At 56.8% G+C, this 11875-nt stretch overlaps 1 pseudogene; it reads left to right on the forward strand.

Moving 5' to 3' along the window:
• Positions 1-9885, forward strand: part of LOC122466158 — a 28159-nt pseudogene extending 18274 nt beyond the window's left edge.
• Positions 9886-11875: the final 1990 nt, after the last annotated feature.

The raw sequence follows: 11875 nt of genomic DNA on the forward strand, positions 1-11875 counted from the left end.
TGCCATTGGCCTTCTTGCCAACAAGGGCACACTGCTGACTCATATCCAGCTTCTCGTCCACCGTGACCCCTAGGTCCTTTTCCGCAGAACTGCTGCCTAGCCATTCGGTCCCTAGTCTGTAGCAGTGCATTGGATTCCTCCGTCCTAAGTGCAGGACCCTGCACTTTTCCTTGTTGAACCTCATCAGATTTCTTTTGGCCCAATCCTCCAATTTGTCTAGGTCCCTCTGTATCCTAACCCTACCTGCCACCGTATCTACCACTCCTCCTAGTTTAGTATCATCCGCAAATTTGCTGAGAGAGTGCAATCCACACCATCCTCCAGATCATTTATGAAGATATTGAACAAAACCGGCCCCAGGACCGACGCTTGGGGCACTCCGCTTGACACCGGCGGCTAACGAGACATGGAGCCATTGATCGCTACCCGTTGAGCCCGACAATCTAGCCAACTTTCTACCCACCTTATAGTGCATTCATCCAGCCCATACTTCTTTAACTTGCTGACAAGAATACTGTGGGATACCGTGTCAAAAGCTTTGCTAAAGTCAAGAAACAATACATCCACTGCTTTCCCTTCATCCACAGAACCAGTAATCTCATCATAGAAGGCGATTAGATTAGTCCGGCATGACTTGCCCTTGGTGAATCCATGCTGACTGTTCCTGATCACTTTCCTCTCGTGTAAGTGCTTCAGAATTGATTCCTTGAGGACCTGCTCCATGATTTTTCTGAGGACTGAGGTGAGGCTGACTGGCCTGTAGTTCCCAGGATCCTCTTTCTCCCTTTTTTAAAGATTGGCACTACATTAGCCTTTTTCCAGTCGTCCAGGACTTCCCCCGATCGCCATGAGTTTTCAAAGATAATGGCCAATGGCTCTGCAATCACAGCCGCCAACTCCTTTAGCACTCTCGGATGCAACTCGTCCGGCCCCATGGACTTGTGCACGTCCAGCTTTTCTAAATAGTCCATAACCACCTCTTTCTCCACAGAGGGCTGGCCATCTACTCCCCATGTTGTGATGCCCAGCGCAGCAGTCTGGGAGCTGTCCTTGTTAGTGAAGACAGAGGCAAAAAAAGCATTGAGCACATTAGCTTTTTCCACATCCTCTGTCACTAGGTTGCCTCCCTCATTCAGCAAGGGGCCCACACTTTCCTTGGCTTTCTTCTTGTTGCCAACATACCTGAAGAAACCCTTCTTGTTACTCTTAACATCTCTTGCTAGCTGCAGCACCAGGTGCTATTTGGCCCTCCTGATATCATTCCTACATGCCCGAGCAATATTTTTATACTCTTCCCTGGTCATATGTCCAACCTTCCACTTCTTGTAAGCTTCTTTTTTATGTTTAAGATCCGCTAGGATTTCACCGTTAAGCCAAGCTGGTCGCCTGCCATATTTACTATTCTTTCGACTCATCGGGATGGTTTGTCCCTGTAACCTCAGCAGGGATTCCTTGAAATACAGCCAGCTCTCCTGGACTCCTTTCCCCTTCATGTTAGTCCCCCAGGGGATCCTACCCATCCACTCCCTGAGGGAGTCGAAGTCTGCTTTCCTGAAGTCCAGGGTCTGTATCCTGCTGCCTACCTTTCTTCCCTGTGTCAGGATCCTGAACTCAACCAACTCATGGTCACTGCCTCCCAGATTCCCATCCACTTTTGCTTCCCCCACTAATTCTTCCCTGTTTGTGAGCAGCAGGTCAAGAAAAGCTCCCCCCCTAGTTGGCTCGTCTAGTACTTGCACCAGGAAATTCTCCCTTACACTTTCCAAAAACTTCCTGGATTGTCTATGCACCGCTGTATTGCTCTCCCAGCAGATATCAGGAAAATTAAAGTCACCCATGAGAACCAGGGCGTGCGATCTAGTAGCTTCTGCGAGTTGCCGGAAGAAAGCCTCATCCACCTCATCCCCCTGGTCCGGTGGTCTATAGCAGACTCCCACCACTACATCACTCTTGTTGCTCACACTTCTAAACTTAATCCAGAGACACTCAGGTTTTTCTGCAGTTTCGTACCGGAGCTCTGAGCAGTCATACTGCTCCCTTACATACAGTGCTACTCCCCCACCTTTTCTGCCCTGCCTGTCCTTCCTGAACAGTTTATAACCATCCATGACAGTACTCCAGTCATGTGAGTTATCCCACCAAGTCTCTGTTATTCCAATCACGTCATAATTCCTTGACATCACTAGGATCTCCAGTTCTCCCTGCTTGTTTCCAAGGCTTTGTGCATTCGTATATAAGCACTTGAGATAACCTGCTGATCGCCCCTCATTCTCAGTATGAGGCAGGAGCCCTCCCCTCACAGACGTTCCTGCCTGTGCTTCCTCCCATTATCCCGCTTTCCCACTTACCTCAGGGCTTTGGTCTCCTTCCCCCGGTGAACCTAGTTTAAAGCCCTCCTCACTAGGTTAGCCAGCCTGCTCGCAAAGATGCTCTTCCCTCTCTTCGTAAGATGGAGCCCGTCTCTGCCCAGCACTCCTCCTTCATGGAACACCATCCCATGGTCAAAGAATCCAAAGCCTTCTCTCCGACACCACCTGCGTAGCCATTCGTTGACTTCCACGATTCGACGGTCTCTACCCAGGCCTTTTCCTTCCACGGGGAGGATGGACGAGACCACCACTTGCACCTCAAACTCCTTTATCCTTCTTCCCAGAGCCACGTAGTCCTCAGTGATCTGCTCAAGGTCATTCTTGGCAGTATCATTGGTGCCCACGTGGAGAAGCAGGAAGGGGTAGCGATCCGAGGGCTTGATGAGTCTCGGCAGTCTCTCCGTCACATCACGAATCCTAGCTCCTGGCAAGCAGCAGACTTCTCGGTTTTCCCGGTTGGGGTGGCAGATAGATGACTCAGTCCCCCTGAGGAGAGAGTCCCTGACCTCCACCACCTGCCTCCTTCTCTTGGGAGCGATGGTCCTGGAACCCCCATCCCTAGGACAGTGCATCTCATGCCTTCCAATCGGTGGAGTCTCCTTCTGCTCCCTTCCCTCAGATGTCTCATCTAGTCCACTCTCCGCATTAGTACCTGTGGAGAGAACATGAAAACGGTTACTTTCCTGTATCTGCGTTGCTGGTACATGGACACTCCCCTTTCTAATTCTGGAGGTCACATGCTGCCAAATTTCTTCACCGTTCTCCTCTCCCCGCTGCGCAGCCTGCTCTAAATCATCAGAACGTTGTTACTGTAGAAGCATATCCTGACGTCTGTCCAGGAAATCTTCAGTTTCTCTTATGCAACGCAGGGTCGATACCTGTTGCTCCAGACCTTGAACCTTCTCTTCCAGTATGGAGACCAGCTTGCACTTTGTACCGACAAAGTCGCTTCTGTCCTGTGGAAGAAAGCCAAACATGGCACATCCAGTGCAGGTCACAACAGCTGAACAGCCCCCATCCATATTACCTTCTTTCTACGAGCTTCCTCAGGAGATGTAGTAACTACTCAGAGAAGCCAGCAAGATGTAAGCCTCAGTGGGCTCTCCCTGGGCAAACTCCCGGGCAAACTCCCTCTGTTAGCCGCTCTGCTGTTCGCTACTCAGCTGGAGCAGCATCTCAGGGGACGTCACTGGTACACAGATCGGCCTGGGCTGGGATTGTGTCATTCACCGGGAGGGATGAGCAGGCAGAATTGGGAGAGGGCCGGGTACACACTGGGGCCCTGCTCGTTTCCTCTAGCCTCAGGCTGGCTCTTGTATAGCCCTTCCTGTATCTCTGTCCCTACTCATCACCCCAGCGGAGGGGATCTCCCCTATAACCCTCCCACCAACCATTCCCCAGAGCAGCCAGCTGGAACCCCTCCACACTAATCACTGTGGCAGGACTGGGGCTCGACATCACCCATAGCTGGAGAAACCCTGGAGTGAGACTGGTGGGGGCTTACACCCTGGAACTAAATACATTGTTAGTGTCTCTCTATGAGCCTTCACCTACTGTGCTTCCCCCTGCCTTGCCCGAGCCCAGGCCCCTCCAGCACCCCCACCCCACAATGGGCCTGCAGGACAGGCTGGGGAGGGGTGAAGAGAGATGCACTTGTTGGATTTTAACCTTGTCAATATTTGCAGAGGGCGGGGGAGGAGGGGATAGAGGGATGGGATGGGAGGGGGAAAGAGCCTGTGGAAGAGGGAATACAGGGAAAGGGGAGGGGACACAGGGAAAGGGGAGGGGGAAGCATAGAGTGGGGAGAAGGAAATACAGGTGGGGGAGCCAGGAATACAGGGGGGAGGGGCCATTGGAGCAGAGAGGAGGGAGGGGAGAGTGCCACAGAGGGGCAAGAGGGAATGGAGGAACAAGAGGGGGCATGGGGAGGGGGAGCAGGCAATAGAGGGAGGACAGGGTGCAGGGGTAGGAGTAGGAAGGAAGAAAGAATGAGAGAAGAGGGCGATGAGGAAATTGATGTCGGGGAGAGAGTTCAGGGACAGGGAGGAGGGAATGGAGGGAGGGGAGTGTTCTGGGGGAGGGAAAAGAAGGAATAGAGTGAGAGGGGGGACAGGGGCAGAGGTAGGAGGGAATAGCAGGACAGGAGGGGGCACGGGAGGGGCAGGAGAGAAGAGAGGTAAGGGAGGGGGTACGGGGAGAGGGAATAGAAGGAGGCGGAATCTGGGAAGGGGCAGGAGGGAAGAGAGGTAGGAGAGGAGACAGAGGAAGGGGGAGGAGGGATTCAGGTGGAGGTGGGGGGCACGGGGAGGGGGAGGATACAATACAGAGAGGGGAGAGGCCATGGAATTAAGAAGGAGGAAACAGAGGGAGGGGAGGCATCATGGAGGGGGCAGGAGGCATCCGAGGAACGGGAGGGGGCACAGGGAGAGGGCGGAGGGAATGGAGGAAGAGAAGGGGGCACAGAGAGGGACGGGAGGAAATAGGGAGCGGGGAAGTTATTTGGGGAAGAGCGGATAGAGGGAGGGTCGATGCGGAGGCTGGAGAGAAGGGGTGCAATGAATGGAGGCAGGGGGTGATCCAGAGGCTGCTGTTCTTGCCGTTGTTACTGTGGGTATAACTGTGTCCTTTGTCTCTTCTTTTGCCTCCTAGGGACAAGCATCACCACTGGTACGTAGCTGGGCCTGGGCTGGGATTGTGTCATTAGCGGGGGGATGCGCAGGCACAAGTAGCAGAGGGCCGGGTACACGCTGGGGCCGGGTACACGCTCCTCACTGCCTCCAGCCCCAGGCTGGCTCCCGTATCTACCTTCCTGTCTCGTCACCCCAGCAGAGGGGATCTCCCCTATAACCATCCCATTGACCCTTCCCCACTGATCACCATGGCAGGAGGGGGGGGGGTTGTGACCCCCAGCTGGAGAAGCCCTGGGCTGCAGGGAGCCTGGTAGGAGCTGACACCCGTGGTACTAAACACAGTGTCAGAGTCTCAGAAAGACCCTGTGCCCGTGGTGCTTTCCCCTGCCCTGCCAGAGCCCAGGCCCCTCCATCTTCCAGCAGCCTCACCCCACAATGGACTTGGTGCCCACAAGACAGGCTGGGGAGGGGTAAAGAGAGAGGTACTTGTTGGATTTTAATGCTCTCAGTGTTTGCACAGGGAGGGGCAGCAGGGAATGGGGGAGGGGAGGAGGCATGATCAGGTGGAAGAGGGAATACAGGGAAGGGCGGGGGCACAAGGAAAGCGGAAACAGAAGAGAGGAGGAAGCATTGGGAGGGGAGCAGGGAATAGAGGGAGCAGAGGGAGGGGAGGGGAGACGGGAAGGGAGAGGAGCGGGAGGGAATAGAGGGACAAGAGGAGGCATGGGGAGCAGGGAATAAAGGCAGGGGAGTGTGCTGGGGTTGGGGAAAGAGGAAATAGAGTGAGGGGAGGGGGCACGTGAGGGGTGGGAGCAGTGCTTACTTTGTAATGAAAGAGGTGCCGGGGCTCAAGAAAAATTTTTACATTCGTAACTGATGCAGCAAGCCCAACCATACAGGGGCTATGAACTGCCAAGCCCAGAGATGCTGGGGCTCATCCCCGCCAACCCCTGGCACAAATTAAGCACTGGGCAGGAGGGCATATAGGTAAGGGAGGGGGTCTGGGGAGAGGGCAGAGGGAATAGAGCACGGGGAGGTAGCACAGTGGGAGTGAGGGGGCAATATAGGATTGGAAGGGCAGAGGGAGCCGGCAGAGGGAATAGAGGGAGGGGAAGGTTAAGGGGTAGGTGGATGAGGGGAGAGGAAGGGAAGGTGACATGAGGGAACAGAGGGAAGGGAGGGGGAGAAGGGAATAGAGGGTGGAGAGAGGATACAGAGAGGGAAGGGAGATGTACAGGGGGCAGAATAGAAGGATGGGAGAGAGCACTGGGAGAGGAAGGAGATAATACAGAGAGGGCATGGGGTTAGGTATGAAGAAATAGAGGGAGGGGAGGCATCATGGAGGGGGCAGGAGGGGGACGGTGCATGGGAAGGGAAGGAGGGAGGGGAAGGGATTTTGGGAGGGGGAGAAGGGAATGGAGGGAAGGTCAAAGAGGAGGCTGGGGAGAAGGGATGCAATGAATAGAGGCAGGGGGTGATCCAGAGGTTGCTGTTCTTGCAGTTGTTACAATGGGTATAACTGTGTCCTTTGTCTCTTCTTTTGCCTTCTAGGGACAAGCACTACTACTGGTAAGTAGCTGGGCCTGGGCTGGGATTGTGTCATTCGCGGGGGGGGGGGGATGCGCAGGCAGAATTAGCAGAGGGCCAGGTACATGCTGGGGCCCTGCTCATTGCCTCCAGCCCCAGGCTGGCTCCTGTATCTACCTTCTGTCTCTCTGTCCCTACTCATCACCCCAGCAGAAGGGATCTCCCTTATAACCCTCCCATCAACCATTCTCCAGAGCAGCCTGCTGAGACTCTTCCCCACTGATCACCACAGGAGGACTGGGGCTCATCATCACCCCAGCTGGAGAAGCCCTGGAGGGAGACTGGTGGGAGCTTACACCCTGGTACTAAATACATTGTCAGCATCTCCTAATGAACCTTCACCTGCTGTGCTTCCCCTGCCCTGCCACAGCCCCGGCCCCTCCAGCACCCCCACCCCACAATGGGCCTGCAGGACAGGCTGGGGAGGGGTGAAGAGAGAAGCACTTGTTGGATTTTAATGCTGTCAAAGTTTGCAGAGGAAGGGGGAGGAAAGACTAGAGGGATGGGAGAGGGCAAGGGTACATGGAAGAGGGAATACAGGGAAGGGAGGGGTCACAGGGAAAGGGAAGCAGAAACAGAGGGAGAGGAGGAAGCACAGAGTGGGGAGAAGGAAATACAGGTGGGGGAGCCAGGAATAGAGGGGGGAGGGGCCATGGGAGCAGAGAGGAGGGAGGGGAGAGTGCCACAGAGGGGCAAGAGGGGGCACGGGGAAGGAGAGGAGGCACTAGAGGGAGGACAGAGTGCAGGGGTAGGAGTAGGAGGGAATAACGAGAGCACAGGGTGATGAGGAAATCGATGTCAGGGAGAGAGCTCAGGGAGAGGGAGGAGGGAATGGAGAGAGGAAGGAGATAATACATGGAGGGGAGAGGCCATGGAGTTAAGAAGGAAGAAACAGAGAGTGGGGAGGCATCCTGGAAGGGGCAGGAGGGATACAGGAATAGGAGGGTGCAACGGGAGAGCGCAGAGGAAGGGGAGGGGGCACAGAGAGGGACGTGAGGAAATAGAGGGGAAGGGCTGCCAGCTCTTCACCTTCCTCATGGCCTTCTTCGGCCTGCCCCCAGGCTGCTGCTGCTGGCCATGGCCCTGGAGCGCTGGTTCTCCTGGGCCACCTACTTCCACCAGTCTTGCACCCCAGAACTGTGCCGTCTTGCACTAGTCAGAAGCCCGACCAGTGTAAGTTCATTAAGTTTGCTACTTCTACAAAGGAAAGTGAATGTCCGTGCACCAGCCTTCTGTGTAAACTGAGCTGGGATTTTTCCAAGCACATGAGCCCAAACACAGTTAGCAGTGGGATGCGCAGGCAGAATTAGGAGAGGCCGGGTACATGTTGGGGCCCCGCTGATTGGTTCAAGATAACCCCTCCTGAGGCAAAGCATCATTTCACACTTGATGATGTTTCTTTCCTGACTGGGTTTACAGTTTCTAAGCAAATGTGTTTGTGGTTATAGAACAAACACTTAAATATTACCTGACGGCATGGAAGAAAGACTATAAGTGAGATTAATGCCTGCAGCAATTTACAAGCATTTCGTAGAGTCCAAACACTAAACACATTGTCATGAGTCTAACCCCTATCTTAATCATACTAACACAGGTGAACCAGACTGGTTTCCAGCTAGGCATTTGTTGGTGTTCACTGAGGCCTAGGGACCTTGACATGAGCTGGTACATGGTCTGCCAGCCTCACAGAGCTCTCTCAGCTCCCAGAATAAGGGGAAATTGAGAGCTGGGCTGGGTTATCTCCAACCATTCCCTGGCCACAGTGTCCCATCCCCAGCCTTCTCCTCTATCCACTTTATGTCCTGCGACAAGATGAACAATGTTAATATGGTGGGTGCTAGGCTTTTCTTGGCAGGGGACTAAGATGCCACCCTTTGCCCTTGCTCTTGGGGCACCGAGGGCCCCGTTAGTGACCCAGGAAGGTGGTAAAAGAGGGAAGCAGGGGAGGGGTCTGGGTTTGCTCCTCCCTCTAAGCCCCAGCCCCTCTCAACCCCTGTGGTTCTTACCCTCTTCCCCCTTGGGTGGGGTACTTGCAGTCCTTAGACACTAGGGGAAGGGGGACTCCCCTACTTCAGTTCTTTGGTCTTTCACGTCTCATAGCACATCTCTAAGCTCCAATCCTCTTTCCTTCTCTCTGACTTCCTGAAGCAGAAGGAAAGGAGGGTGGGGGTTTTATTAGGTTCCTGACAGGGTCTTAATTGACTGCAGGTGCTCCAATTAACCTGTAGCCACCCTCCCTAGTCTACAGGGAACTATGCCTTAATTAGCCTAGTGCTTATGTATTTCCCCTTGACCACTACCCCAGTGCTCCCTGGCCTTCCTGTATCACAGGATACAGAGTTTTTGTCCTGGCAGTGCCAGCTGATTGCTCCTCACTTCTTGGGGGCTGCTGCTGCTGCTGCTGCTGGGGGGAGAGGACTCTGCTGGTGTGACCACCCAGAGGGGAAGGCAAGGCAAGGCCCCACTTTTCCCATCATCTTTGGGGCCTACCTTGGCTGGGTTGCTGCTGCTGGAGCTGAGGCAGGAGAGGAGGAGGCCGTGTTCTGTGGAGGGGGTTTGTAAAATCTTTGCTTCTGTGGCAGTTGGTGCTGTTGCTGTGGGGAGCTGGGGGAGAGGCGTGGAGCCCTCCCCCTGGTCTGTCCGCTCCCCTCCTGCTGTCACCGCCACCACCACCCCCTCCACCTTTCCAGTTGCCATCTGGCTCTGTTCTGCGGTCCCCAGCCCAGCAGTTGGCTTTGTCCTTCTTTCCATTCTGGGACAGTGGCAGCAGCGAGCAGGCTCTTGTTTTGTGGGTGCCCGTGAGTGCGCGTTCCCTCTCCCCTCCCTTGGACTTGCCTTTCCTCCTCTGCTGCATGGTGGGCTCCCTTTTCCCCTGGTTTGCCCTCTGCCCTGCCCTTGCAGCTTTTTGCCCCCTTTCCCTTTGTTGCCTGCCCCACCCGTCCCTCTTCTCGTGGCTCTGTTTTGCCCTGCTCTGTTTTTTTGCAGGGCTTCTTTCTTTGTTGGTCCTTTATTGGTTTGTCTGCCTCACCCCTGTTCTGTGGTGCAGGCATTGTGTCCAGACCCATTTCCCCTTTTTCAGTTTGGTTGTTTTTGAGCCCACCCTGTTTTCTGTTCCTTGCCTGTGGCATACTCGTCCTCCCCCCCGCCCCCCCCTTCTTTCCGGTCCCTTGTTGTTTGCCCCTCCCGGTTCACCCTCTTTGCCTGCGTACCCACGTTCCATTTTCGGCGCTTGAGATTTCTCTCCCCCCCCCCCCGCACTTTTTCTGTTATTCCCTTCACAGATGCACGCTCCTTCATGATGTTGTAGTTCTCCCCCCCGTTTCCTTCGTGCAGCTGGGGGAGCCGGTTTCTTCCTCCTGTGGTGGGAGTTGTGCTTCCTGTTCTCCTGTGTCCCTTTCTGTTGGCGCCCCTCCACCCTGCTTTCAGCCCAGGGGGTGGGGTGTGGTAGCAATTTCCCTCCTCTGCCCCCACCCCTTCCTTTCCTCTGTTCCCTTTTTCCTGCCCTACTGGCTGTCCCTATCCCTCCCTTCCCATGGTGGGTGATTCGGGGGATGGGACCTCCCTGGATGCCCTGCAGCTCCCTTTCAGTCTCCCTCCCCTGCAATGGCCACCTCGACTGCTGCTGCCGGGTTGCCTGCCATCGCTGCCACTGAGGCACTGGCGGCGGCAGGCACGGACAGGGACTCCCAAGCCCCCGTTGCTGCTGCTGCCGCGACCTCTGCCGCCTCCACTTCTGGGACCGCTCCCTTGGCTGGTGGGAAGGGCTGGGGCACAAAGAAGGGCAAGGGCCCTGCCCGGAAGGTGAAACCTCCTGTGGCGGTGGATCCCTCTCCCGCTGCGGCCCTGTCAGCAGCCGCAGCCCCCCCTTCTCCCTTACCCGTTGTTCCCTCCGCCAGCCGTGGGGGTGCCGCTCCTTCGGCCCCCAGGGCGTACGCCCGGGTGGCTGCTACCCCTCCACTCGCCGCCTCGCTGTCTGCTCCAGCTGCCTCCCAGAATACCATTCCCGCTGGCCGGGGCCCCTTTCCCACCCTCGCCAGGGAGCACGGGGTGCGTTGCCTCCTGGTGCTGGCCTCGCCCCACGTAGAAACCTATGTGTGGGCGTTGGCACGGGTGGTGGGGCCCGAGGCCGTGGTGGCGGCCTCTAAGATGTTTGGGAAGGTGGTATTCTTCCTGGCGTCGGAGGCCGCTGCCCGGGAGGCGGTGGAGAGGGGCTTGGCGGTGGGGGGCGTTCATGTCCCCACTGAGCCTTTGGAGGACCTGGGCGTATGGGTGGTGGTCTCCTCCGTTCCTCCCCAATGCCGCCCTTTTGCCGTTCCTCTCCGCCCCGGGGAAGCCCCTGCCCATCCTCGGCCCCTTCCCTTGGGCTGTAAGGACCCCGCCCTCCGCCATGTTTTATCGTTCCGCCGGCAGGTGCAGGTTCAAGAGCCGCCGGCGGCGCGTGACTGGGAGGCTCTGGAGGGGCCCTTTCTGGTGCCCCATCGAGGGGCCCACTACTGGGTTTATTATTCTTTGGGGGAGGCCCGGTGCTTCCTCTGCCGGGCGGTGGGGCCCGTCCGGAGGGACTGCCCCCTGGCCCGGCTTGGAGGGGTGTCTGGGACCCCCGATACCCGGAAGGGCGTCGACCCTACCATCGCCGGCGGCCCTGGTCACCCGGTCCCTGGGGTCGCCCCTCCTCCATCCGTGATCGTTGTCAACTCCGCTTGGGTCTCGGGGGAGGCCCCCCCCGACATGCCCAGATGAGTGTGCGGGCTCCGCCGCTGAGGTGGGGAGTAGCCCGGGGCCAGCGGAGGAGAGGGTGGCAGGGCTGGTAGTAGGACTCGAGCGGGGCTCGCCTCAGGGGGAGTCTGTCCCTTTCCCTGCTGTCCTGCCCTCGTCTTCCCTTACCCTCCCGTCGTCGCCCTCGCTCCCAGGCTGTGACCCGGCTGGCCAGCCCCCCTCTTCGGGGAGCTGGAAGCTTGTGCGAGGAAGACACCATAAGTGGGGAGCACGGGCCCAGCACCCCCCCCCCGTTGGCGAGGGGGAAGGGACCCCCTGTAAAACTATGAAGGGGGTTGCTGGTGCTGGGCCTTCCGTTGACTCCCCGCTGCCCCGTTGTCATCTGTGCCCCCTGTAGGCGCCGAAGTGGCTACTGCCCCGGCCGCTGTCGAGGGGGACCCTGTAGGGGTGGTGGGGACTTTGCCTCTATTTTTGCTGAGTTCGAGGCCCTGGGCTTGATCCCAACCACCGAGGGGGTGGATGCCCCCCTGTTAGGGGGCCTCGGTAAGGGCGATTGTAATCTGTTGCCCTCCC

Source organism: Chelonia mydas, chromosome 6, assembly GCF_015237465.2.
Source record: "Chelonia mydas isolate rCheMyd1 chromosome 6, rCheMyd1.pri.v2, whole genome shotgun sequence".
Classification (NCBI taxonomy): domain Eukaryota; kingdom Metazoa; phylum Chordata; order Testudines; family Cheloniidae; genus Chelonia; species Chelonia mydas.